The 25,544-nt window shown below is 41.1% G+C and overlaps 1 long non-coding RNA gene across 1 annotated transcript; it reads right to left on the reverse strand.

The window, feature by feature from the left end:
• Positions 1–3,480: 3,480 nt before the first annotated feature.
• On the reverse strand, positions 3,481–16,231 carry LOC110341466. The gene is made up of 4 exons (XR_002383420.1): positions 16,124–16,231; positions 7,404–7,512; positions 5,068–5,240; positions 3,481–4,448 (listed from the first exon to the last, which is right to left on the reverse strand). It is a non-coding gene; the product is annotated as an uncharacterized LOC110341466 (long non-coding RNA).
• Between the last annotated feature and the right edge of the window lie 9,313 nt (positions 16,232–25,544).

Raw genomic sequence — 25,544 nt, forward strand, 5'->3', positions numbered from 1 at the left:
TGCCATGAAACTGATGTGGGTACTGAGAATTGAACCTGGGTCCTCTACAAGAACAGACAGTTTTCTTAACCACCAAACTGTCTCTCCAGCCTTGGTCTTGTCCTAATTTTTTCATGCTCATGATACGAAAGGAAGCATTACTCATTATATTGTACTGCAGCATGTTTCACATGTAAACTCTGTATTGTCTTGTAATGTTAAATTGAATTTATGGAGAAAAATTTGAAAGCTCAGTAAGTTTGTGGAATGAAGTCATTTCTGCTTCACACCTTCTCCCCACCTTTAGTTCTCAGTATATAGGACACTGTTTCAGGGAGTAGAAAATAAGCACTCTCCATTTTGTTTGAAAATACCCTCTTCCTACATGTCTTACAAGCTGTTTATAGGCCATGACTTTTCAGTAATAGCAAACTGAGAATCGGACCCATAAAAGAATAACAAATGAATAACGTCACCAGCATCTTCTGCTTCATTGAAAGCAAAGAAAATCATTAACTACAATCCTATAGAGCTGGAGAGATAGCTTAACAGTCAAGAGCACTAACTGCTCTTACAAAAGATGCAGGTTCAGATCCTAACATTCTGTTATGCAGTTTACAGTTGCCTGTAATTCTGACTCCCGGGCATCTAATGCTCTCTTCCAGCCTCCAAGGGCATTAGCCACACTCGTGGTGCATACAAGCAAAACGTTCATACACATAAAACAAAAATTAAAAATAATTTCCTGCATTTGAAATGAATTTTTACTGCTTCAAATCTAGTATCATACAGATAATTAGCTACCCATAAGTAGATTTCCTTGCTGTGCAATAAACAAATGAGAAACTCGGATACTTAGCCTGCTTTTTATTTTCCCTTGCCAGTGAGGCAATTCTCCTGTGCTGAGATGGATGTGCAAAGAAAACCATGCACATGCTCTGTCTGGTGGTAGCGATGGACATGATGTTCTTTTGGCACAGCCGCAGCACCATCGAGTCATAAATGTGACCTTTCACCCTCCAGTTCCAGTGACAAAGTAACCAGCACTCTATGTGTGTCATGAAAACACACCTTTCAATGCCTGATCTTTTCCTCTTTCTATTTGTATGTTACATGTTGGTCATGCGCCAGTAGTTTGTAAAACTCATCAGGTGTTCTGACATGTACAGCATCTAAAGAGTCACTCACTGAGTTATGACTGCATCATTTGTGGGAGGTGTGTGTGTGTGTGTGTGAGAGAGAGAGAGAGAGAGAGAGACAGAGACAGAGACAGAGAGAGACAGAGAGAGAGAGAGAGAGAGAGGGTCTCTAGCAAGAATTTGCCAGTTTTTGTAATATAGCACAAAGCAAGAGTGTGTCACACACACAGTTGAGTGTGGTAAGCGACACACAAAATGAACACAAAATACAGCAGAGCATGATTCCCATTTTAGTGCTAAGACTTGAATTTCTTGTAATTTTCTTGTGTAATGAAATTTTTTCTCAATATGTGTTTTTATTTAAATTAGAAACATGCTTGCTTCACATGTCCATCCCAGTTCCCTCTCCCACCCCTCCACCCTTGCCACTCTACCAATCCATCAACCCCCCCCACCCAAACCCCCTCACCATTCCCAGGGAAGGTGAGGCCCTCCATGGGGGATCTCCAGAGTCTATCACTTCATCTGGGGCAGGAAAGAGAATCCCTCATTGTGGGATGAGCACCCAAAGTCCATTTGTACGCCAGGGATACATACTGATCTACTACCCAAGGCCCCATAGATTGCCTAGGCCTCCTCACTGACACCCACACTCAGGGGGTCTGGATCAGTTCCATGCTGGTCTCCCAGCCATCAGTCTGGGGTCCTAGAGCTCCCCCTTGTTCAGATCACCTGTTTCTGTGGGTTTCACCAGCCCAGTCTTGACCCTTTTGCTCATCAGACCTCTCTCTCTGTGACTGGATTCCAGGAGTTCAGTTCAGTGTTTAGTTGTGGGTGTCTGCCTCTGCTTCCATCAGTCACTGGATGAAGGTTCTGTTCGCCAGACTCTCTAGCAGTGAGATTGTAGACTAGTACTCCCCTGATCTATGTCTAAAATCCATGTTCGTCTTTTTGTGACTGGGTTACCTCAATCAGAATGGTTTCTTCTAGTGCTGTTCATTTGCCTGAAAATTTCAAGATTCCATTGTTATTGGTTTTTTTTTCTTCTGCTAAATAGTACTCCATTGTGTACTCTATCCACTCTTTAGTTGAGGGGCATCTAGTTGCTTCCAGGTTCTGGCTATTACAAATAATGCTGCTATGAATATAGTGAAACAGACATCCTTGATGTATGAATGTTCATCTTTTGGGTATATGCCTAAGAATGGAGTTGCTGGATCTTGTGGTAGATTGATTCCCATTTTCCTGAGGAATCTCCACACTGATTTCCAAAGTGTCTGTAGGAGTTTGCACTCCCACCAGCAGTGGAGGAGTGTTCTCCTTTCTCCACATCCTCTCCAGCATAAAACATTGATGTTTTTGATAAAATGCCCACTTCCAGGGAGGAAAAGGCCAAGGAACTAGGTGGAGGTACTAGTTATCAGACAGAGAGCAAAGGCTAAGTCAAGTGGCTATGTAAGACCCCTTTGAGAAAACACCTTACTTACTGGTGTGAAAGGCTCACAGTCTCCTAAGAGATTGACAGTGCTATTTGCTTTCCTGAAACGCAGACTAATGATGAACAATGAAACAGCCTTCTGGTTCACACATACACAAGTGCATGCATGTTTGCAAGTGTTGGAACTTGTGATTTGGTTTGGTGATATTAGTGGGCCTTTTGTTTGTTTGTTTTGTTTTCGTTTTGTGGTTTAACAGAATGGCCCTACTAAATGGTCTGCTGTGTAAAGAGGGAAGTTTAACTCTGGTCAATAAACTATAGTTAAGACAGTATTTTCTTATGGTCATGTGATGGAAATGTGTCTCAGCTTCCTAATCCATACTTTTAAGTCAGGGCTGCCTTTGCAGTGTAGGACAGAACCAAAAAGAGAAACTTTCACCTGCTCATAGGCACAGTGCCATCAACCGTAGCAGGGAAGGACAGAAAGGAAGCACAGAGGGATTTCTTTGAGGACACTTGATTTAAGGAAATGGTGAGAGTATGGGGGGAATTCTGTGGGGACTGGAGTAAACCGTTATAAATGACCCACGATTCTGGCTGGAAGGAGTTCCAGTTTCCCTTCCTCCTCATGCAGTTACCACCCAGAAGTTTGCCCACCTCATTTAGCCTTTGCATGTTAGCTTGTTTAATACTGTGGCACCTGGGAATGTATAGTGGCAGACAGTGTTAGACAGAGAAAGGACAAGACAGATTACCAGAATTCCTTGCCCCAGAAAGCAGAGGAATTCAGATTGTAGTTGGGGGGGGTATTCAATTATTTGAGTATCTTCATCTTTACTCTAGGGTTTTCTTTGTGATTCTGCAACTCTATATGAGCAGGAAATTACAGGAATCTGCTCCAGAAATTTGAAGATTTACATTTTATTTCATAGCCTTACATCAGTAGTTCTCATAGTGAGATTCAGTCTCTACATGCTCTGGAGACTTGGATAGTTCAAACTGTGTTCATCATCTAAGATAAATTTGCCTTCCCCCGCCCACTTCTATCCCATCATGAGTGTACATCACTTCCCAACTGCATGGTCTATGATATCACTACAGATGTCTGCTGTATCGAACAAAAGACCCCCAGATGTTTTCTATTAATCCTGATGTTCATGTGATCTGATAAAACATAAAACAATGCCACTCCCTAGGTTTATGTTTGCATTGGGAAATATGGCCATTTTTCATAAATAGATTACTTATACTGTGAATCAAATTATTGTCTGCCACATCAAATTTATGTGGTCTTCATATTTCTTGTAATACTTTAATTTTATATTAAAATTTTAAAAGTGTTTCAAATATCTTTTGAGATTATGATATGATTACCTCATTTGCTCCTTCCTGCTTTTCCCTCCGAACCTTCCCATGTATCCCCACCTTGCTGTCTTTCAAGCTCATGGCCTATTTTTCTCTAATTGTTGTTACATGTGTGTGTGTTTGTAAATACATCAATAAAACTACTCGGTCTGTAAAATGTTACTTGTGTGTGTGTTTTCAGGGCTGACCGTTTGGTGTTGGATGCCCAGTTGGTGTGCTCTTCGCTGGGTAAGACTATGTCTCCTGCTCTCTGTAGTCCTTAGCTGCCTATAGTTCTCTATCTAGGGTTGAGGCCCTGAGCTTTTCTCTTTCAGTCTATTGGTATCATACTTGTTCAAGCCATGTTTAGACAGACATGTTGGTGAGACTTCACGGTTATATCTTCTGACATTCCTAGGAGACACGACCTCACAGCAAAACTCTCTAATCTTCTGGCTCTTCTAATCTTTCCTTCTCCAAGTCCACAATGAAACGAATGGAAGTCTTCATGCCATGCAAACTTGTTAAGAAGTATAGCATCTTATATACTATTTTCAGGAGAGAAATGGGACAATGTCAGTAGAAATAATCACACCAGAGGACCAAGTCAATGGGAAGCTAAACAAATAATATTGTATAAGGGGATTACTAGATATCTCAAAAATACTATAGAAAAAGATTATATCAGCAAGTAACAGTAGAAAGAGTTGGCTATTCAGGTTCCAAAGCCCCAGAGATCCCCAAAGCCCTGGCCCCAGGCCATTACTACACCTGCCACTCATGTTCCTGGTTTTAGAGAAGGAGCTGTATTCCCTACATAATAGGGCCTCAGCAAAAAGCTCCAAGTCCCTGGCCCAGGCTATTACTGGCTCTACCAAGCATGTTCCTGCTTTGGAGAATGAGCCATGTTTCTTTTCCATACATCAGGGCCTTAGGGAAAGTCTTGGAATCAGTCAATCCCTCTCTACTCCATGGTAAGATATTAATGGCTCAGTCTTGTGGAGGCACTCACAGCTGCCATGAGTTTGGGAATAGAATAACCATACCATGTTCCAGAGACAACAGCCCACAGCCCTCTATCCCTTCTCCCAATTTTGACATTCTTTGTGTCCCCTTTCCACATGTAAATTTCCCATGCAGTATCCAGTCTTTTTATAAAATCATTACATTGAAAGGAACAAGGGTTGTCCACATTTTCCTTTCATAACATTGCTTTCTGTGTTAATGAAAACAGTCACCACTGTTCAAGACCAACGTGCCACGATTTTCTGTCTTCATTGAGAGGCTGTTGTGACCTTGTGGAGAGTTGTTTGAAAGTCTACCTTCCTGCTGTTTTGTGCCTGTAGATGGGAATGGTATAAAAGACATAATAAAAATGGGCAGTGCCATTTGTACGACCTCATTTTTCCAAATTATAGGGTAAGTTTTTGGCATATAAGATGAAACATATTAACAAATATCTATAAGCTTTTAGTATAATTAAATTAAAAGCAACAACAGCTGTCAAATTCATAAATATAGTTCCCTGTCATTGTAGTGACTAATTTATACTAAATACCTACTCTACATCTCTTTTTGAGTTCAAATGGTTTTCTCTCTTCTCTGTATAAATCTATGAATCATGAAGCTGAAGCATAGTGTCTATATGGTCCTTCACATGAATCTTTGATTTCCTGACTCAGGTCTTCAGTCTTTCTATAGAAAACATCTCAGCATAGCTAATTTATTCCACATTCTACTGCTTTGAAATTCCACAAGGGTTTCCTGTGTTTTGTTGGCCTCTACTTTCTTCTGTTTTCCTCCCCCCAGTTCTTCTGTTCAGTAATATCAAATGGCTGTGAGGACATTTGATATTTCCAAAGAGAGAATTTTCTTGTTGAGGAAAAAAAATTTGGAAACAGGAAATCATTTTTAGTTGACCACATTTGGAGTCCTGAAACTAAAAGGTTTGGAAAGTTTTGTTACTTTTTGATGTGAGCACAATGCAGGCTCCCATACTTAGTCTGGAAGTCTTCTTTGGAGTCACTCATTTTGAAACTGATGCTTATAATGTTTTTCAGAATGTAGTCTTGTGTGTGTGTGTGTGTGTGTGTGTGTGTGTGTAAGAGAGAGAGAGAGAGAGACAGAGACAGAGAGACAATAAAGCACTCTATTCATGTATTGAGTCTGTCTATGCATATCCTTCTGTAAAATGAGCCATGGATGCAAAAGATTAGAACTATAAATTATACATAAATAAAATTAGAGTAATAATTCACAGTGATATGTAAGATAAAGAAAGTTATTCTGACACTTCTCAAAAATTATTTTTTATTAGAAAAAACTTTATTTTGGTTTTTCGAGACAGGGTTTCTCTGTATTGTTTTGGAGGCTGTCCTGGAATTGGCTCTGTAGACCAGGCTGGCCTTGAACTCAGAGAGATCCGCCTGCCTCTGTCTCCTTAGTGCTGGGATTAAAGGCATGTGCCACCGATACCCGGCTATTAGAAGTTTTTAATTAACATACTGGGATGGCTCACTGCTTTTTGTTGTTGTCTTGTCAACCTGACACAAGACAGAGTCATCCAGGAAGAAGGACCCTGTATTAAGGAGTCACTTTCATCTGACTAGTCAGTAGAAAAGTCTATGGGGCATGATTAACAGCTGATGTGAGAGCTCCAAGACCACAGTGGGCAGTGGCACCCTTGGTCATTCAATCTTGGATTGTATAAGAAAGCAGGTGGTGGTAGTACACACCTTTAACCCCAGCACTGGGAAGGTAGAGACAGGTGGATCTCTGTAAGTTCAAGACCAACTTGGTCTACAAAGTGAGTTCCAGGAAGTATGGTTCACATGAAGAATAATTCCCACCTACTCTGGCCAGTTGAGTTTGGACTTGCCTAAGAAAGAATGGTAACTCTACACCAGATGCCAGGAGCTTAAGCATCCCAGCATCAGTGGTGCTCAGGAGAGCTTGCCCTAAGGAGCCTGAAGCTAAAGAGTATAACCAGCTTCTGGGCTATGAAATGCACTGAAGAGAAGGATGAGCTCTCTGCCATTACACAAGTCAAACTTTCAGTCCTACAGGAAGCTCTGACATGAGGGCTGGTTGGAAGACTTCTCTGAGACATGCTTCTTCTCCATTGAAATTTCCTGTCATGGAGGTCTAAAGTACTAATCTAATTAATCTTTATCAATAAAAAAATTGGGAGTCAGATATCAGGATAAGAACCTGAAATATCAGAGAAGCAGGGAGCAACCACCTGTCACTTCCTACCTTTCCTCCACCCAAAAAGGTCAAGATCCGCTCTCTGGATACTCTTACTACTTCCTGTCTCCTCTCAATCTATAGTCCTCTAAACCTCTACGGTTAATTTAAGTCAGGGGCTAGCTCTGCCTTCTGATTCCAAGAAAGCTTTGTCAGAACACAATCAAAATTTCACACCACAAAAGTCCTATCTCTAGCATTCTCTATGGTGTCCAAAGTGAGTAAGATGTGTTAGAAGCCAGGATGATGGCACTGACCATTTGAGCCTCATGGGAATGGAGGGTCAATCAGCATTTTGAAGGTTATTAGAAACTTCTCTACTGGGAGATGAGTGTGGTTGGAGCCACGTTGAGAATGGAGGGACATCTGAAAAGCAAAGGAAGGGAAACTTTTGTATCCTTTGCCAACTGCAGTTGTAAAGTGTAAACCCCAGTGCACAGCTCCCAGCCCTCTGCTGTGTTGTGAAGTTTATAAGGAATAGATGTGGAACTGAAGAAACAAGTTGTGGACGCAAGGGAAGATGAGTCATCTTTGTGAATGCAAGTTAGAGGCTTTTGTGGCATCACCTTGAGCTCAGTATAACTACTATATTGTATCCTTTTTGGTTCAGTTTCGAAGACCCGGAATTTTAGTTCTCAGCTTGTAGGGTTGGAGGTATGAACTGACCCCCCTGAGTCTTAATCCACACAAATGTGGGTTATCTCAGCCTCAGGGATTTAACCACAGGAGAATTTTTAAGCACTTACTACCGAATGCTCAATAAATTACACTGGGCTAATTACAAAGGGGAAATGCCTAAACCAAATCCAGAGTTTGAATGTCATAATGTTTTCTTGTAGGGTTCCCTTGGTCGGAAACTCTGCTGATGGTCACTTTTTCCATGTCATGAGAAGCACCTCCATTCAGAAAAGACCCATCGATGTAGAGGTTGTTTTAATCAGAGTACAGTAAGATTCAAGTCAGGATTAGCTGACGCTCACCCAGTGCTCTAGCATCTGTGACTTTCTGTCATAGGCCACAGTTCTTCTCAACAAAGTTAGAAGGATAGCTAGTGCTGTCTGGTAAACTGGCAATTGCACCCAACACTGTGGTCAGGTGAAACGGTATCTTCATTTGGATCACTGCTTACCAAAGAGCTTAGGTTGTCTGCTTCAAATTACAGCCTCAGAGTTTCCTTGGTTTGTGCTAGAGACGTCTCTTCCACGTCCAGTGTTCTCAGTGCCAACTTAACTGCCTAACCTCTTTATTCTGAGCAACTACTTTTCAGCGAAATACCCAGTGCCCTTACATTTGAAAATAGTGAGCTTAAGATAGTGGGGGCTGCCTGGTTACTAGAAGTGTAACACAGAAAAATGAGGTCAGATAAAATAAAATTGGTACCTCTAAAACCTCAAGAGATGGTGTCTAATTTCCCCCATGATAGTCAAGGAAGGCTCTGATCTTAGCCTCCATGTGCTGAAATGCCTTTGCTAATGCCTTTAGGATGCTGTCTTTCTTTAAAAGCTGATTGTCACAGAATCCTCTTGTTTTTCATTAATGAAAATTTAGAAGACATAGACTGTAAACAGGAAATTAAAGCCTCTACAGTCTTATATTCTTCAACAGTTTTGTGGATACAATTATATTTGTCTCTCTGGCAAAAATCTATATTCTTCCCCATGAGTCTGTGTTTTTCCTACAGTTATCTGTTAAGCCAATCCTGAGAGAGCATGCCTTCGATTTTCCAATTACTACATTTTTTTGCCTCCCCCACAGTGTGTGAATCAAGAACTACCTTTCACAAATGAGAAAACTGAAGCAGAGATAAGCTGAGCAAAGACTGAAAGTCATATATCTAACACTGGAGGATTGATAGTCACAGTCAGGTCTGTGTGACTTTAATGACCACTTTAACTTCTACCTCCAACACTGTAAAGGAGGTCTCGAGCATAAAATGCTTGAGGAACCATTCTCTACAAGGATGTCAACTGTCTATTCATTTATTTGTTTGTTATGAAGCTAAGGATGCACTGGATCCTCCTGCCTCTACTTCCTGAGTGCTATAATTACAGATGTGTTCTCTCATATTATGCAGCTGCAAATCAAACCCAGAGTCTTGCTTACACTAGGCAATCATCTTACCAACCGAGTTACATCCCCAGACTCCAGTCTTTGGTGACTGAGTCTTGCTATATATACCATCCAGGCTAACCTAAAATTCCCCATATAGTTCAGAATGGCCTCAAATGTGTTATCCTCCTTCTTCAGTCTTTCCATTGCTGGAATTATAGGCATGCCCTGTTTAATAACCACATTTTAAAGAGGAAAAACAAAATCGCAATTGCTATATATCATGAAGTCACTTAACCTGCAAGCCTATAGCTAAAACCAGACCACTGGAACTTAGATAGTATCCCAATCAAATGTTGCCTTTCACCGTTAGTGACATCTGGCAGCCCTGATTGGGCACATGCATCCATTTCTTGTGTGTGCAGAAGTAAGCAGATGTGCAGACACTGTCAAACTCAGAGAAGCTTGTCCTAAACTTGACATTCAAATTCTCAGGGGAAATATTGTCATTGGACTTGTATGCAGCTCTCAGAAGAGATCAGAGGGTTTCAATGATTTTGTTAAACATATGGGCAAGAAATAAGAAACAGGCTGTAATTCAAGTGTATTTATGATAATTTCAAATGAACTGGAATCCTTGTCTGCAAGTTTTCCTGGCTACAGGATTATGGATTATAATGGACAATTTTGCTTGGGTAGAAGACTTCACCTGTTTCAGTAACTTGTTTTGCTCGCTGTCTTTTCTGCCTTTGCTCCCCTGAAAAGCTGAGGTGAACACAGATCTGTTGACTTTTGTGAGGGACAGTGAGCCATGGCAAGAATCTAGGACTGCACTGCCTCGTAGTTTCATTTAGCAGATGTTAGTTATTTTTCAAGTATAATGGATTAATTACAGAAATCTGTAACTTGTGGGTTTATTTTTTTCTTAGTGTTAGGTTTTACATATATTTCTCACCTTGCTATATAGAAGCTACATTTTTGTCTTTTTTTTTTTTTTGAGACAGGGTTTCTCTGTGGCTTTAGAGGCTGTCCTGGAACTCCCTTGGTAGTCCAGGCTGGTCTCGAACACACAGAGATCCGCCTTTCGGATCAGAAGATAGAAGCTACATTTTTAAAAGCTCTCAAAGCATAACTACTTTAAAAACATCGTTCTTTGATTTTCATGCCATCCTTCCTTATGCTAAGTTCTTGTCCCTCTTACATATGAAGTGTTCTCATGTTCTCCTTTTTCAGAAGTTGTAGTATTTTCAATTATGAGTCATAACTCTACTGCTTACTAGCCTTGTGGCTTTGATATCAAAGTATTAAAACATATTTTTGTTTACTCTGTCATTTCAGGGCCTGATCCAGACAGCTGTAAATCACCATGCTTAAAACTGCAGAACAAAACAAGCAACTAAAATCATCGAGTACAGAAAGGGGAAAAAAAAAGATGAAGTCATATGAGTACTGGAGAATCAGCAGATGGCTCCAAATCCTGCTGTCCCTTAGCTGGCCTGTGACCTTGGCCAAGTCACTTGTGCACAAAGTTCCCAACATCTGTCAGGCCTTTCTCTCCCGGTCTTGTAACATAAGGCATTGTTTGTGAAAACCTCCTGTAAAGTCTCTAGTTGCATAGAGGGTGTCCATTAGACCCTTCACGCTGCGGGATCAGGAAAAACAAACAAAAGCCCTGTTATGTACACAGCATCCATGTGCACAGGCTTTCTCAAAGCTATTTCCTGAATTCCTTCCTAAGCAGGCACACATCAGTCTTTGCTCTGGTGTCCAGAGGAGGAATCAGAATGAGAAAACCATGCCCACTACCTCAATGAACCATGGATAGAGAGAGTCCACGTGGGAAGAGCAGTCTGGCCATGCTCCTGTGTTGGTGTCAGGAGAGGATGGGGAGGGATGCGCAGAGCCTTCCTGTGGAGAAGCAGAGGGAGGCAGAACTGGCGGGACAGATAGTACGAAGGGAATGCCTGCCAAATGACGCGCTGTGTTAGCACATCCTACTTCAAGGAAGGCCGCAGAAGGATTGGGAGCGTGAGGAAGGTTTGGTAAGAACTCTGAAGTCTGTCTTCCGACCAACCCAGTTCTAATCCAAATTGGCCTTTTTAGCCAATGTTTTCTTAGGCAACACTTACTGGACACGCATGGCGCAGTGGAAAAAGTGTGGGCCTGGAGTCAAGGGAGGAACTGTGGAATGTGGGGCCTGTTTCTGGACCTGCCATCGAGCCAGCGTAGCAGGCAAAGCCTTCTGTCCAGCCTGGCTCTTTCCCAGCGCTTCTGGAGCCCTTTCTGCCACATTTTTGCTTCGCTGAATTCTTGTCGATGCTCCCTCAGGTTAAGAACACGAAAATAGATTAAAAGGTGTTTCCGTCCAAAAATCTTCAAAGGGGTTTGAAATTGTCTTGTCTGCTATTAATTCTTTCCCCTGCTCTTTTATTGCTCAATCTCCCTTGCCTGGTCATGTGGTTTCTCAGCTTTGAGTGTGCTGGACCAGAGGCCCATGATTACATTCTAAGTAACCGCTTCCTGTCCGTGTTCCTCAACTGAAAGCCTTTTCTTGCTAGCAAATTCCAAGTCCTGCTTCATACTTTTTCACCCTAGGTAAGCTCTTAGGCTTTAAAAAATACTTTCAGCCAAGCTTTTATGTGGAGAGTTTGAAAATAATTTTTCTGTCTCTTGAAATTTGTGTTAAAGACGTTTTAGGGCATGACAAAATTTTTAATTCTAAAACTATCAGTGGATTTCATTCTCTTTTATTTTTCCAATAGCCCCTTATTGACAATAATACTTCTCTTCCCTTCCTTTCCACCCCTTACCTCTTTTATATTATGTCAAGGAATACAACTACCCCCTCCAGTTTCCCAAAATGAAAAAGTTAAAGCAAACTGGAGTTTTCACATATTCTAGGCATTGATCTCAACTTCTGGGTAGTATCAGGAACTTGTCATCCCAGACACACTTGCAGAGTTGGGACAATGTTCAGGTTTTTGTTTTGTTTCATTTCTTTTTGAGACATGGTTTCCCTGTGTAGCTTTGAAGTCTGTCCTGGAACTCACTCTGTAGACCAGGTTGGTCTGGAACTCACAGAGATTCACCTGCCTATGCCTGTTGAGTCCTGGGATTAAAGGCATGCACCACCACAGCTAGGTTCACAACCAAAAATATAAGAGACAACGTTGTTTAAACCACACTTCACACAATCTAAGGAGCACATGAAGGAGGAAGCTACTCCAACTCTGGAGCTGATGCCCATCATCTTCTTTGAAGTAAATTGGTACTGCCAGGAACAGATGTGTCTCATTGTCATGAACAACCCCTTTTTAACAAAACATCTTAAATGCCATATTCTGTGGGTCTTTGAGTGTTTGAAAATCATCTGTCTAAAACATACCCTTTTAACCTTGAAAACAAACCTAATGTGACTACAAACTTGATTATAGATTAACTACTAACCTCATTTCTTAATTATACATTGCAATTTTAAATGAGCCGCTTAAGCACAATACCCCAAACAAGAGCAGAAACATACATAGTGTAAGAAAAGTAACTAAGTTTGTGTCAATATACCAAAATCAATGTCAATGCAAAACATTTGAAATTAATAGCTGTCTTTTACCCCACATTCCTATATTCCCCTGAACGAAGACAACACACCAACGACCACCCACCCCATTGCTTGGAAAATGGGGGCACTGTGTTCTCCAGACTGCTTCCTGTTGTCTGTGAGTGAAGCCCTGAGAAAAAGTCAGATATTTGACAAGTCCTGGTGAGACCAGCAGTAACCTATGCTGATAGATATCGCCTGTCAAGTTTCAGGAGGTTTTCCTGGTCACACCTGATCCATATTAACCTGGAAGGAAACCACAGCCTCTCACTTCCTGTGGGAACAAAAGCAAAACCTCTTCTCCAAAGCATTTTGACTTCCATTTGACAACTACACTTTTTTACTTCCGCCTTGAAGTTAAGGCATTCCTAAAGTATATAGGCTGGTTCATTTCAGGTGTCCCTCTTTCTGTCTATACCCATATTCTTTCTTTCTTAAGCCTATGCACATTATAAAATACACTGGAATCTGATTAGAGGCTTTTCCCATCTGGATCTGTCTTTACTTCATATCTCTTAGCCTTTTTTGATCATGTGAGCAAACTTTGCACTACTAAGCTACAGCTGGGTCCTCTGTGTGGCCTTATCAGCTGGCTCTGTCCTGCCAAGTCTAAAGCTCACAGCCCAGTCAGAGGTACTTTTGACCAGGAACTACATCCAAACCCCCAACTCTGGAATGCCAGTGCCCTGTACTGTAGCAGGCATTTTTTAACTTAATTTTTTGTTTGTATTTATCATGAAAAGATTGCTCAAGGGTTCCTTGTCTAGCAGAAAATCTGTATCCTCTTTTTATCAGCTTCTTTGGGCTCTACATGGAAATTCTGGCCCATGTTGGGTGCCAAAATATGATGTTGTTGTTGTTTTCTGCTCTTTTGACTCTTTTAGGGGCCCATCACCCAGCTCCTAAATAAATACACAAAGGCTTATTCTTTCTTATGAAGGCTGGGCATTAGCTAGGCTTATCTCTAGCCTGTTTTTCTTAAATTATCCCATCTACCTTTTACTTCTGGGCTTTAATCTTTATTCTATATACCTTTATTTACTTCTTACTCTATGGCTTTCTGTGTAGCTGGGTGGCTGGCTCCTGGAGTCTTCCTCTCCTCCTCCTTTTGCTCCCTGATCGTCTCTTCCCAAATTTCTCTCTTTATTTATTTTCTCTGACTGCCAGTCCCACCTATCCTTTCTCCTGCATGGCTATTGGCCATTCAGCTCTTTAGTGGACTAATCAGTTGTTTTCAACAGGCAAAGTAACACAGCTCCACAGAGTTAAACAGATGCAACATAACAGAATGTAACACATCTTTACATCATTAAACAAATATTCCACAGCATAAACAAATGTAACACATCTCAACTAATATTCACAACACAGGACTGAGAACACAGCTCTGTGAAACAACTGTGGATAAGGCACTTTTGATGGCCATGCCTTGTGGCTAATCTGCTGACTGACGTAAAACTATTTAGGAGGAATACCTTGAAGTATGCTTCCAGACAGATTTAATTGAGGAGGCATAATTCACCCTGAAAAATGGCTGGTAGTTGATGGGGGATGTCCTTCTGTATATATGTTTCTCTTATTGGTTGATGAATAAAACATTGTTTGGCAAAAGACAGGAAGATAGGCAGGATGAGGAGATGAGCAGAATTCTGAAACAGGTAGGTAGAGAAGACCGTGAAACAGTTGCCATGTAAGGACTGGGAAGAAAAGACACACCAGGTGTTCTCTGGTAAGATAACACCATGTGGAAATACAAGGATTAATAGAAATGGGTTAATAATTAAGATAGAACTAGCCAATAAGAAGCCCTAGCCACCAGCCAACAATTTTATAATTAATATAGTGTCACTGTGTGTTTATTTGGGGTTGAGGTGGCTGCAAGACCAGGCTGGTGGGAAAGAACCTCCGCAACAGGCAGCATCTCTCAGGTTGAGATGCTTGACTTAATTAAAAAAGGAGAAAATTAGCATTAGAAGAATATTATTAGCATTCCTCCCCTCTCTGCTTCCTATTCTGCTAAGATGTGACCCAACATCTGCTGCCATGAATGGGATCTGGTCCTGTTGTCATGTTTTCCCATAGTAACTAGATTCCTGAAGTATGAGTAAAGCAAACCTTTCCCTTATAAAGGTATTCTTGTCAGACATTTGGTTACAACAACCACAACAAAATAACAATATACTATGGTACTGGAGTGTGCTATAATGATATGGGGGTCATAAATGGATATAGTAGAGTCAAGTGCAAAGTTTCTTTCTCATACTTACTTGAATACATGTTATCTAGCAATACCATTTGAGAAATAAAGATGGTATAAATACCGTTAGTAACTTGAGTCTTTCAATCCTTATATAATTTGACTTTTGGAGTTATATAGGAACCAGATAAAGTCTATGACATGTAAGGACATCATGGTTATTCAAATTACCTCTTGTTGCTCTGAATAAAATCCTAACAGAAATGCAGCATCTGTGACTATTAGCTTCTCTGACAGCATGATATAGAATCATTTAACTACATACAGCCTCAGAGAATACAGAACTATGAACACACAGTTAAGAATGTTACACAGAAAACCAGAAAGTCTCCCAAGAACTTTGAAATACCTTACTCTCCTATCATCACAGAGTAGATATAGCTGACAAGTTAGCTCCAGGGTTGATTATAAGGGTTGAACAATTATAGCTCTGATTAAATATTGGAGCTGTTAAAATTCTTCTACTAAGAAACAGTCATTATTAAGAAGCTGTGCTGTCTTGTCTCACTGGATCAGAGTTTCTTAAAGCCATGGTTGAAGCTACAGACAATGACTCTTGAGATTCCTTTAATTCTTTCTTGACTTACAAGCCAATAGTGATCTTCTTCAAACCTATACCCACAGGCTCCTGAGAGTTACAATATCCTGGACATAAGAGAAGAAATTAATTTTTAAGTTAACCCACTGGAGGAAAAAAACTTGAACTATGAGGATATGGAATTGGGTAGTGGAATCGGCAGTTAGGACTTGTTACCCTACTGGTTATCTATAGAAAGAAATTGTGGATACTAAATTTTGCAGAGCTCCATCATTCTTTCTATTCCTTTTCTCCATTGCTTTCTTGTATGAGGATTAATTGTACTAGCTTCAGGCAGGAATGGGACTCAGTTGATCCTGTCCCACAGAGGAATGAGAGCTGATCAATCAGATATTTCTTGAATGCAAGCACAGGTTTTTCACCCAGGTAAAGCAACCGGTGGTAGAGTGTCTTTGTTAGGTCTACTACTGCTACAATGAAACATCATGATTCAAAGCAAACTGAGGAGGAAATTGCTTATTAGGCTTATACTTACATATTGTAGTCCCTCATTGGAAGAAGTGAGAACAGGAACTCAAACAGTACAGGAACCTGGAGGCAGGAGCTAATGCAGAGGCCATGGAAGGATGCTGTTTACAGGTTTGCTCAGACTGTTTTGTGTATTGAACCCAGGACGACCAGCTGGGGCTTCCCTCAACAATCACTAATTAAGAAAATTCTTTACAGACTTGCCTACAGTCTTATCTTAAGAAGGTCTTTTCTTGTTTTTTCATATAAAGTTGATTATTGTTCTTTCAAGGTATATTGATGGGGATTGCATTGAATCTGTACCTTGCTTTTGGCAAGATTGCAATTTTTACTATGCTAATCCTACCTATCAAAGAGCATGGGAGATATTTCCATTTTCTGGTGTCTTCTTGAATTTCTTTCTTTGAAGACTCAAAATTCATGTTATACAGGTTTTTCACTTGTTTGGTTAGCATTAACCCAAGATATTTTGTGTTGTTTGTGGCTATTGTAAAGAATGATGTTTTTCTGATTTATTTCTCAGCCTAAGACCCATGATAGCCAAAATAGCCCTGTATAATAAAAGAACTTCAGGAGGCATCACCATCCTTGACTTCAAGCTCTATTATAGAGCTATAGGCCTGAAAACAGCTTGGTATTGGCACAAAAATAGACAGGTAGACCAATGGAATCAATTGAAAATCCTGATATTAACCCACACACATACAAAAAGCTGATTTTTGACTAAGAAGATAATATTATACAATGGAAAAAAGAAAGCATCTTCAACAAATGGTGCTGGCATAACTGGATACTGTCATGTAGAAAATTACAGATAGAATCAGGTCTATCACCAAGCACAAAACTTAAGTCCAAATGGATCAAAGACCTCAACATAATCCCAGCCACACTAAACCTCTTAGCAGAGAAAGTGGGAGGTGTCCTTGAACGAATTGGTGTAGGAGACTTCTTCCTGAACATAACACCAGTAGCACAGACACTGAGATAGACAATTAATAAATGGGACCTCCTGAAACTGAGAAACTTCTGTAAGGCAAACGACACAGTCCACAAGACAAAAACGTAGCCCACCAAAAGGGAAAAGATATTCACTAACCCCACATATGACAGAGGGTTGATCTCCAAAATTTACAAAGAACTCAAGAAGTAAGTCTCCAAAACACCAAAGAATCCAATTATAAAGTAGGGTACAAAACTAAATAGAGAATTCTCAATATAGGGGTCTAAAATGGTTGATAGACACTTAAGAAAGTGCTCAGAATCCTTAGCCATCAGGTAAATGCAAAGCAAAACAACTCTGAGATACCATCTTACTCCTGTCAGAATGGCTAAAATCAGAAACACCTATGACAGTTATGCTGGAGAGGATGTGGAGAAAGGGGAACACTCCCTCGACTGCTGGTGGGAGTGCAAACTTGTACAGCCACTTTGGAGATAAGGTTGGAGATTCCTCAGGAAAATGGGAATCAGTCTACCACAAGATCCAGCAATTCTACTCTTACTCATATACCCAAAAGATGCACATTCATACAACAAAGACATCTGTTCCACTACATTCATAGCAGCATTTGCTATTTGCAATAGCCAGAACCTGGAAGCATCCTAGATGCCTCTCAGCTGGAGTAGATAGAGAAAATGTGGTACATTTACACAATGAATACTCCTCAGCGGGGGAAAAAAAAACAACGGAATCTTGAAATTTGTAGGCAAATGGATGGCACTAGAAGAAACCATCCTGAGTGACGTAACCCAGTCACAAAAAGAGAAACATAGTATGTATTCACTCATATATGGATTTTAGACATGGATCAGAGGAGTGCCAACTACAATCCCACTGCCAGAGAGTCTGGGAAACAGGGAGGACCCTAAGAGAGATATGCAAGATACCCCAGAGAAGAGGAATGGGGCAGGATCTCCTGAGTGGACTGGGAGCATGGGTGGAGGGGTGAGGAAGCTGGGGAAAAGAGATGGGGAGAAAAGGAAGGGAGAAAAAGGCATGGGGGAGCAGGAAGGTTTGAGTCTGGGGAAGAATAGAGTATGATGAGAGACACTGTAATAGAGGGAGTTATTATAGGTTTGAGGAGAGATCTGGCACTAATGAGATTTCGAGAGATCTACAATGATGATACCATCTGGCAATCTAAGCAATAGTGGAGAGGCTACCTTAAATTCCCTTCCCCGATAATGAGATTGACGACTACCTTGTATGCCATCCTAGAGCCTTCATTCAGTGACAGATGGAAGCAGAGGCAGACACCCACAGCTAAGCACTGAACTGAACTCCTGGAATCCAGTGACAGAGAGGGAGGACTGATGAGCAAAGGGGTCATGACAGGGTAGTGAAACCCACAGAAGCAACTGACCTGAACAAGGGGGAGCTCATGGTCACAAGACTGATGACTGAGAGGCCAACATGGGACTGATCCATACCTCCTGAATGTGGGTTTCAGTGAGGAGACCTACGCAATCTTTGGGGCCTCGCGTAATAGAGCAGTATTTACCCCTGGCATACAAATGGACTTTAGGAGCCCATTCCACATGGAGGGATGCTCTCTCAGCCGGGACACATGAGGGAGGGCCGGGATGATATGATAGACTTCGGAGATTCTCCATGAAGGGCCTCACCCTCCCTGGAGAGTGGAGTGGGGATTGAGTGGGGGGCTGGGAGAGTTGATAGGAGGCAGGGGAGGGAGAGGGAGCTGGGATTGACATGTAAAGCAAGGTTGTTTCTATTTTAAATATATATAAAAGAAGGTCTTTTCTTAATTTGGTCCCTTGTTCTCAGATAACTTTAGCTTGTGTCAAGTTGACATAAAACTATTCAGCTCAGAGGATAAAGACCTAATTTGTCTGCACAGCAAAACTCCCTCCACACCCATGACTTCTAAGGAGGACCCTAGCAGAGCTTGAAAGTAGGGAAAAGTGACACCAAGGGGCTTGGTGAGGTTATCTGGGGCTGCCTTTGCTCCATGGAGAATGTCTGTCTCTCCAGTTAGCCTCTGTTTTTGCCTGTTTCCGCCATTTACCTCTAGCACAGGGTGGGAGAGGAGATAGGACTCTCTTTATTGCTGTTAGTGCTCTGGGTCCCTGTATTTTTCTAGCAGTTTCCTAAATTCCATTCACATCTTGACCATTTGTCTCTTTGTAAATGACCCCTCCTTAAGTTCTCTGAAGTGCCTGAACCATCTGTTTCCCGTGAGGAAGGTCTCCCACTGACATTTAGATGGCTGATAACAGACATGCCAAAACCAACTTTAGAACACTCGGAGGCAAACTTGGCAAGCTTCATGATTAGAAAAAAATTTTTTTAAAGTTCACTAAGAATTTTCCTTTATTGTGTATCTTTTGTAGGAAAGATATCACTGGGTCATCTAAGAGAACACAGGTTTTGGCCTCCAGTCATTTATGAAATGGCACTGCGCTACTGCTGACATTTCACTAGTGTGGCTATAGAAGCCAGCCATGGAAAAATGGGGTCTAAAGCAATGCTTTAGAGGTGGTGCCTTCAGCTGCTTCGATTTCCAAACTGTCTAACACTACACATGTGCCAGTGAAGATGGCAACTTCTTGAAACCTTAGAAAGGCCTAACTAAACCATCACTTGATCAGTGTAAACCCACTTCCCATAATAATCTTTCATGTCCCCTCTTCTCCTCATCTTATATTCATGCACTCACTCCATGTCAGCTTGACATTCTATAAATTGTATACTTTGAGAATTTTCAACATGATGGTGAATTTTTATAGGTCCACCTGCTGTTACTTGTTGCACCTGCTGTGCGGCCTGCATCCGAGAATGTAGCGAGGTGGTCGGGATAGATGACACAGAGACCGGTGGTTGCTTTAAGAAAACTTTATGCTTCCCAAGTCAGCTTAGGAGGAGACCCCAGTCCGCTTAGGAGAGCTCTCAGGAGAAGTCTCTGGCGAAATCTCTGGAGAAGTCTCTCCAAGAAAAAAGAGCTTCCCTTTTTAAGGACTTTTGCCATCCATTTACATACCATTCTTTCCACTTCTCACCCTCCTGGCTGGTGGTTTAATCTCCGGCCCCAGAATCCCGGAGACACCACAGGGGGCAGGGACAGGAAGAGGCATCTAGCCGTAGGAGGTATGAAAGGCATGGTATTTCAGTGAGCCAGCCCTTATCTGAGCCCTATCAAGCTTTAAAGCACTGAATTGTTTTCAGTAAACATTACATAGATGCCTGCTCCCAGGCCGAAGGGGAAGTGGGTTTCTGCTCAAGGTCTGGTGTCCCCACAGTTACTTTATTTTTCCGGTGGCTAGTGACAATAAGAGCATGTAAATCACTGGGAATTAAATTCTCTGTCTAGTCATACATCTACTTATGAGCTAGTGAACTCTACCAAACTATGGAAACATAGACCCAGTAAGTAAAATCTATTAGGTTCACTGGCTCTTACCTAAAAACTGAAAAAAAAAACAAGCAAAAATAAAAGAAATTTCTCATGTTAGACACAGTTAGCAGTTCATCTTTTATCACCTCTTAGCTTTCACAAGTGTTAGTTTAGGTACTGGTGGTAAAAGAAAAAGATAAAGCAAAATAATGCATATATCTTTTTCTGAAGTGTCTTGAAGATCTAGGAACTGTTGTTTGTTAGCTTAGCAGCTACACCTGAATCTACTGATATTTTAACTACCATCTGCAGTCCTTAGCCCCTGAAGTCAGTGCCCTGACACTCAGGATGTGGCCTGGTGGGACTTCTGGTCCAGTCAGCATGGGCTTTGCCACTACTGCCAAATGTAGTTTTTAACTAAGTCTCTATTATTCTATTTGCCAATAAAGACTTGGGAGTCAGATGTTGGGGTGAAAACCTGCTAGCTCAGAGAGGTCAAGGAGCAAACAGCTGGTCTTCCTTTTTGGCTGGAGACGCAGCAAGAGAAGTGTCTCCCCCACCTTCCCAAACAAAAAAGGACCACCAAACACCAAGTCCCTCTCTACTCCTTCCTGGGTGTCACCCTATCTATCTTCCTGACTCCTCCATACTCACTATGGCTGATTCCTGCCATCTAGTTTTCTGGCTTTGCCCCCTGATTCAAGGGTGATTTTATTAACACAATCTTCGGGTTTCACAGTGCCATCAAATATCCCACAACAGGGAACATCATATAGGAGAACAGTTTTGGAAGAAAGAGTTATGTAGGTCACTGAAGTGAATGGGAATATATGTTTTAGGGACAAACAAAGATGCAAATATCTACAACGGAGTGAAGCATTTAGAGCCCTGCTGAGGTTACTTCACACCCAGAAAATAGAGGGAGTGTGGAAAGATGACGAGTAAGGAGAAGTTCACAGGAATCAGATCACAAGCCTAGAGCAGGCTAAGACTGCACAGGGACTGTGACACACGGATCACAGCATGAATGCTAAGTGACTTGAAAAAGAAGTGTGATGTTTTCTGTAGTTGAAAATCCAGGGTGACACTGGTTACATGGTGATGTAAACCTGGTGTTTCCTAGATTTTTCAAGGTTTACTCTCCATGTGCTCTGCCCAGTATTGGGTTTTGGAAATGCCACAGATGAGCAAAATAATGTCTGCCTTCATCAGACTCCCATATGAATACCACAAGGTCTGGAGAAAGAAAAATAGCTTATATCTGGGCTGGAAAGAAGGCTTAATAGTCAAGAGCATTAGCTGCTTTTCCAGAGGACGTGGCTCAATTTCCAGCCCTCATATGGTACTCACAACCTCTGTAATCCAGTCCCAGTGGATCCAGCACCCTCTTCTGGACAACTTGGGTACAAGACATGCACATTACGCACAGACGTACATGCAGAAGAAAAAAAAACATATGCACAGATAATTTAAAACAAGAGTGTTTCTACTTGGGGATTGGAGGCACAAATTGTGAGATTTATCCTGATTAAAATGTTTTGGGTCATTCATTATCTCACACTTAAACCAATGAGCACCCATCTCCTACCCCATGGTAAAATTTCCCACCAGAAACTTATGTCAATATCTCAAAACTTAAGAATTTTACAAGGAAAGCAAGACTTCCTTCTCTTTTAACTCCATACACATCACAGAAAGTTCTTTTAAAGGGAGGTTCACTTGTCTCCACTGTAGTGCTTGATCGTTGTTAATGTTGTAAGTGATGGCAAGAGGACAATGTCCCATGAACTAAGTTCAATCCCATTGTGTGAGCATGCTCCAGTGGTCTGACATTAAAAGTTGGTCCTCTAGGTAGAAAGTTTGCTTTCAGAAAATCTGAGTCCGGTTCCCATCTCACTATTTTCTTTCTCTGAATATCATTTTATTTTAAACTTATGAGTACAAGTATGTACAGGGCAATTAAAGGATGCAAACCGTAAGATTTTGTGCAAAAATGATAAATAATAGAACTCAGACTCAATATTAAACCATACTAAGTATTTTTCTCACGCTTGGCTTTTTTGAAATAGTGTTTTTTTTACATTGTATTGTGTCCGGGTTTTAATGAAACGTGTATTGCTGTGAATAGAGCACTACTCCCTTGTAACAGAAGTCAGATCACTTTTACTTTAATGCGAATCACCCATACACTGAACACTCATGTACTCTAGGCCTTGAGTTAGTCATTTTTAATTTGCATAGCCACCAATGGATTTGGTGAATTTTCAGAGGTTTTCAATTCATTGTATTCTCATCACTGTTTTATTATCTTATATGAAAGACAGGAGAAGCTGTGGCAAACTTCTGCCCATCTTTGGAATCTGATAGAGAATTTGCGAGGATTCATTTGCTTTTTTATGCAGTTAGCTTTGTATTCTCATTGCATTCTCATGTGTTCTGCCAGTAGAAGAAAGGACTGTGGCTTGTATATTTATTTTCACATCACCGACAGGACAAGTTCCTTTTAAAGGAATAACAGAGCCCAAGTTTAGTGACTTGAGTTGGCAGTCAGGAACACTGCCCATTCTGCTAACGACAACTACCCTTGGTAGAGTTGGATGCCACCTTACTCCTCTGTGCCTCAGTTTCTTTCTTTCTTTTTTTAAAGAGATGAAACAGGTCTTAAATGCCACCAAAAGACAAGAGAGCCATAGCCTATAATTAGTCACACACCGTCCCCCAGCACAATTCTATTTGGAATGTGTGGAATATGCTGATATACCAGCAGATCAGTTTCCCCCTGCTACTGACCTTCCACTTCCTAGCTAGGTTAGATTTCTGTATTCCTCGGCCTCTTTGTGTTAGCAAAGCTACAGAACTGGTTTTGTTACATGAGCTCTGACCACTCTTCCCGAGTGGCGCTGTCTCTTCAGGCTAACCCGTTCTGGAGAGGTTGCATTTTGAAACTCTTCTGGGTGGGAGACAGAGGGGTTGGTAACTGCGTCGTTTCTTTAGCACACGGCCCCTTCCCCCACGCCCATGTTTTTACTGAGCTGATCTTTGGCAGGAGGTTGTGATTATAAAGTCATAAAACAGAGTGGTCTATAGAGAGCACCTAACCAGGCCCACCTGTAAAATGCTACTCAGCTGAGGACAAGCGGCACTATGCTATTTGACCTGGCAGGAATTCAAATTTGGGAGGGTAAATGAGGCTGCTTTTGTTGCTCACTGTGCCTGGAAGAAAGAGAACTTGTCATTGAGGAGGAGGGGAGAGAAGGGAGGAATGAGTTAAGCTCTCAGTATCTTTCGTTCTCTTTTTCACTTCTTTGCAAACGCACACACCATCTTGAAAAGCATGTGGAAAATTGGCCTTTCCAGTGAATGGAAACGAACTGGCAGACAACGAAACGGATAGCAGAGGAATGCTGCTGGATGCCCTCTTGCTCTTCGCGGCTTGTCAGAGGAGAAACACGTGAAGATGCAACGCTTTAAGATGCATTTTACCTACAACTCTGGTCTCCTGTTTCCACGCTTCTGATTGCCTGGAGACTTTGTTTATGCAGTGAGGTTCTTTACGGCGGGATTTTTCTGGAAGTTAAGAATGAAAAGGAAGACTTCAAAAGCAGTATGGGAAAAACAACTGTTCAAGTGTTCCACTTCAAAAAGTTTGTTCACTTTGGGGCTTTTCTTAGGGGTGGAGTTAGGGGTAGATTTAAAAAGCCAGAAAACTGACAACGTTCTCTGTACCTGGAGTTCTGCCTCTGAAGTTGATTGCTATTCTGTTCTGTGTTTTTATTTTCAAAAGATACTTATGATTTTAAAGAAAACTGTTTTTATATTTTTTCTGAGGCCTCTTTCCTTACCTGCCCCATCTCTCTTAATCCTTCCAGTGTGCACAATACTAGCATACTTAAGAGTACTTTTTAAAAATTATTTAGAACATGAGTTAAAAAGAAATCCAGAAGTTCCCATTACATCACACAAGTCAAGAATAATTTTTATCTTCTAAACTAGATTTATTACATGGCTGACTGCTGTGTTTGATTTTGGTGTTTAGAAAATACATATCACAGCATAATTAACAGACACCAAGAGGTTAATGACTGAAGCAGCAGGTGATTAAGAAAGCTCCAGAAACTCCTTTGCAATGTGCTTCCAAATCACTTCTCATTTGAATCAGTCCAATGTGTTTAGCTTTCAGAGAGCAGCTTAGAGCCCTGCCAAGTTCAAGCTGGCATTCTAAGAGCACATTGAATCTTTTTAACCAAGTTTCTTTTCTTCTTTCCTTTCTTTCTTCCTTTATTTCCTTCTTTCTTTCTTCTTTCTTTTTCTCCGTTCTTCCTTTTCTGTTTTGCTCTTACAGTTGGTCAGAAATTTGCAAAGTAAGGCAGAACAACTACCTCAAGGTGGGAAAGAGCCTGCCTATGTTGTAAATTTTTGATGCTGGTTCTCAAAGCTAGTACTCTATTTTGAACACTCATACTTCATGCAAAGATAGGCAAGCAACTCTATGACATGCTTCTGCTCCCATTTTCTTGAAAATGTTTGGGTCACAGTAGTCAATCCATGTACTACAGATCAGGGCAATAAAACTCTCCAGGAAACTAATACTGAAAACAGAATTGATAATCACATTGTCCCAGGAGTTTGCCTTCAAGATCACTGAAGAAAAGAGCGAAACCCCTGCTTTCCCTTTTACTATTTCTATCTTAATTTTTTAATGACTTTGTTTATAAAGTTAAAAAGAAGCATGTTAAATATAGGAAGTTATCTACCTTCTGCAAACATTAGTGCCAAATTGGGAACTCTTTTCAAAAATATACCCTTTCCATAACACGCTATGTATCCTTCAGGAATCCTAAGGGCCAATTAACTGTGTCCTTTTTCTCTAAGTAGCAAGAAGCCAGGCAGTATCTTCAGCATCCCCCCTGAAAATCTCCCTAGGGAGGCTACCAATTCACTGGTTACATTTGTCACTTTCCATGTTAGAGTAGGCAAAGATGTTGCTAAGTTTCTGCTATTACATAACAAGAGTCCCTTTCTTCCAGTATCCAGTAACATTCCGTCCCTTTCCTCCAAGCTGTCCTGGCAGCCTCC

Source organism: Mesocricetus auratus, unplaced genomic scaffold, assembly GCF_017639785.1.
Source record: "Mesocricetus auratus isolate SY011 unplaced genomic scaffold, BCM_Maur_2.0 Super-Scaffold_100018, whole genome shotgun sequence".
Taxonomy (NCBI): Eukaryota; Metazoa; Chordata; class Mammalia; order Rodentia; family Cricetidae; genus Mesocricetus; species Mesocricetus auratus.